We start from the raw sequence: 3,812 nt of genomic DNA, 5'->3' as shown, positions 1-3,812 counted from the left end.
TTCGTCCAGTTGATGAGAAACCAAAACTAATTTTGTATAAATGGAAATTGATAGAAAAGATTGAAGTTACTAAATAGAGGTCTCTAGAAAATATTCAAAATATATCAAGGAGGTAGAATCAACATAGATTGGTGTATGAATTTGAAGGGAAGAATATCTCAAGGATGAGTCGTCTTTACTGGTTGACCAGATGGTTCACCAAGATAGTCAGTACAAAAGGAGATGATAGTTAAGTAATTATCCAAACTATGATAACTCTGATAACCAAGGAATATTTATGTATGTTTTGCCAATTATGAAAGTATCTCTCAGAAGTAGTTATAATTAGCCTCAACTATTAAAAATGACATTTATATAAAGTTACTATTTTTAGAAAATTCCTAAGTAGATTGATATAGAGATAGTAGTATTTTATCTTCACACAATATTATGTTTATGCTGTCCTCTAATATTTCTTAGAACACTGTTAGAAAAAACAAAAAATGCAAAAGCAAAAATAACAACAAAACAGCTACACTACAGTAACCATAGTAATGATTTTTGTTTCTTTGTTTCCTATTTCAGCCCAGTTCAAAACTCCATAAGGAGAAAATGATGAATGGAAAAGGACAAAAATGTGCCATAAGAGACATTTAGCAGATGTTATTTTAATGTGTCTGACATAACTCTGCATAGTTTTACACCTTTATGAGCTTATTGTGGATAATGGTGGCAGGGAGATGCAAGCTCCAGGCATCACTAAGTAATGATACAATTTTGAGTTTTACTTGATAATTCCACTAAAATGTTTTCACAAAGTCTGTGCTCTTTCAATCCAGCCTAAAATTACTCACATAAAAATTCCTAGCAGTGTCAAAGGAATCAAAACTACTCCCTTTGTCTTCAATCTAGGTGTCCTTTCTTAGTTTAGCCAAGACTGGATGAAGGGCACTTGTTATCAGCCTGTGTACCTAACAGGGGAAACAGTGATGTCCAAAGTCTAGTAACAATGACTGGAAAGAATTACTTGCACTCTAACTTCTGTACTTGATTACATAAACCAGGAACCTATATTTGGGCAAAGTATCTAGAGAGTAGTAATCATTCATTCTACCTTTTAAAAAAAATTTTAAGTTTTTATTTAAATCCCAGTTAACATACAGTAGAATATTAGTTTCAGGTGTACAATATAGTGATTCAGCACTTCCACACAACACCCAGTGCTTATCACAAAAAGCTCACTTCTTAATCTCCATCACCTATTCAACCCCTCCCACCACCAATCTCCCCCCAGCAACCGTTAGTTTTCTATAGTTAAGAGTCTGTTGGGCGCCTGGTTGGCTCAATCGGTTGGGTGGCCGACTTTGGCTCAGGTCATGATCTCACGGTTTGTGGGTTCAGACCCCGTGTCGGGCTCTGTGCTGACAGCTAGCTCAGAGCCTGGAGCCTGCTTCAGATTCTGTGTCTCCCTCTTTCTCTGACCCTACCCTGCTCACGCTGTCTCTCTCTCTCTCAGAAATAAATAAAACGTTTAAAAATTTTTTTAAAAAGTCTGTTTCTTGATTTTTTCTCTCTTTTTCTCCTTTGCTCATTTGTTTTGTATATTAAATTCCACATATAAGTGAAATCATATAGTATTTGTCCTTTTTTGACTTATTTCACTTAGCATAACACTCCCTAGCTCCATCCACATCGTGGCAGATGACAAGCTTTCATTCTTTTTTTATGGCTGAGTAGCAGTCCATTGTATTTATATATACCACATCTTTATCCATTGATCAGTCAGTGGACAAATAGTCTGTTTCCATAATTTGGCTATTATAGATAATGCTGCACTACTAGGTATTTATCCAAAGAATATGGAAATACTGATTCAAAGGGATACATGCATCTCAATATTTATAGGATCATTNAATTAAATGTACATGAAGAAGGCACATAAAATATTTAGAAAAGCTATTGTTGCAACAAATGAGCTGCTCCTATTCTTAAACAGGGAAGACTGCTTCTAATACTTGAGATGATATTGGTGTGATGGGGAAAAACAAATATTTGTGGAATATCTAGGTTCTTATGAGCTAGACATATGGATTAAGTAGTTGTTGACTGAAGTCTCTTGAGCTTTACTGGCATTTCAAACGAAATCCTNCAAACAAAATCCTGAAAAAATATCACTTTACAAAATTCATTTTTTATATACCATGCTCATAAGTAAGTTTGTAAAACACTCCTTGGAATAAAGTCTGTCACTAAGACAATGCTTGCTAAATTATCATTTCAAGGCCTAGAGACCTAGGCATCAAATGTATTTTTAGTTATTTGTTTAATTCACATCTTTCTGACACAGTGCTCAATGGTGCAGGAAGCATAAGTCCCACACTCTGGGATTGGATAATAAAATACTCCAAGGAGAATTTTTTCTTGATTTTATGTTATATTCATTTTATGCCCTGGAGGACTTTTAACTTTCCTCTTTCTCTATCACAGCTTCGTCAAAGATGGTTTTTATACAAATGTGTGATTTATTTTGTTTACCTCAGTTATTATTTCTAGTTTTCATTTTCTAGGATACTTTCCGGAATCACAAACAGTTTTAATTCTAAAGCAGCTTTGTTATATATCACTACAAAATCAAATGTTCACCAATCACAAAGCTAGGAATGAAATGGATGTATGTCTGCAAAGACATTATAGTGATTTGGGGCCAGACTAGGTGGTGAGGTAGTCTATAATGGCAGAAGATCCACACTGTTGCCACGTTGCATGGAAGCAGGAAGGTACAGAAAAAAGCAATAATGCCTTAAAAGGAGTATAACAGAAAGGAAAAGAGAATAAGAAATAATGCTGTACTCATAGAAGTAGCCTCTAGTTTACTTTTTATTTTATTTAAAGGCTCTAGAGCACCAACTGACATTTCTACTAGGAGAAACAGTAAATAAAAGGTATGAATAGTTTTCATTTCTATGTACACTTTTTTCCCCAAATATGGAAATCAGCCCATTTGAGAATGAGCATGCCAAACTGCAACATCAATGAATTCAAAATCAACTGGACTACGATTCCACTTTGAAAGTCTATTTGTTTCAAAGTCATGTTCTCAGCACATGAGGGCTGATAGGGGTGGGGGGGAGGTGAAGGAGGGTGATGGGCATGGAGGAGGGCACTTGTGGGGATGAGCACTAGGTGTTATATGGAAACCAACTTGACAAAAAACTATTTAAAAAAGAGATAATAACAAAGTCATGTTATTTGCCCTTATAAGAAGCAAAATAAACACAGTAGCTTAAAAGAAAATTTTGAGATGTCAAGCTTTAAGAATTTGACAAGTTTGAGAGGTAAAAAAGACAATACTCAACATTTTTTTACATGGTATAGGAGTGTATTCTATTTTTAAAAGATCTGAACCAATGACTTATTTATTAAACAAATACTTATTGAATACCTTTTATGTGTCATTTGTTGCGGGTTATATACTAGGTGTGTTAAAAATGAGAAGCAGAGAGGAGGGGGCAAGATGGCGGAGAAGTAAGGAGCTCCGTACTTGCACTCGCGCCCATACATCACACGGAAAAGATCTGAAGCCATTGGAAACCTTACAAAACCTGAGAGATTGAGAGAAAAAGGATGCAGAATCCACTGAGAGAGCCTTCTAACGTGAGTGCGAACCGGGGAAGATAAAATCGGGCCGGGACCGGAGACTCCAGGGTGGGAGGCGATCCCCCTCTACCCTCTATGGGGAGTGAGAGGGGAAAAGGAGAGAGTCCGAAACAAAAAACCTCCGCTCCGGTGGAAAAAACCTCCGCTCAGGGCATAGAAAGACCATACTTGCCAAA

At 36.2% G+C, this 3,812-nt stretch overlaps 1 long non-coding RNA gene across 1 annotated transcript in view; it reads left to right on the top strand.

Annotated features, from left to right (window-relative positions):
* The window catches only part of LOC144218280 (uncharacterized), a 40,397-nt gene extending 36,861 nt beyond the window's left edge, over positions 1-3,536 (top strand). The window contains exon 3 of the long non-coding RNA XR_013331095.1: positions 3,457-3,536. This is a non-coding gene — a long non-coding RNA (uncharacterized LOC144218280). The remainder of the gene's footprint in view (positions 1-3,456) is intronic.
* The last annotated feature ends 276 nt before the right edge of the window (positions 3,537-3,812 follow it).

This window comes from Crocuta crocuta, unplaced genomic scaffold (genome assembly GCF_008692635.1).
Source record: "Crocuta crocuta isolate KB4526 unplaced genomic scaffold, BGI_CrCroc_1.0 scaffold1004, whole genome shotgun sequence".
Classification (NCBI taxonomy): Eukaryota; Metazoa; Chordata; class Mammalia; order Carnivora; family Hyaenidae; genus Crocuta; species Crocuta crocuta.
Note: the sequence above shows the minus strand (reverse complement) of the source record. Positions and strands in the feature narration are given on the sequence as shown.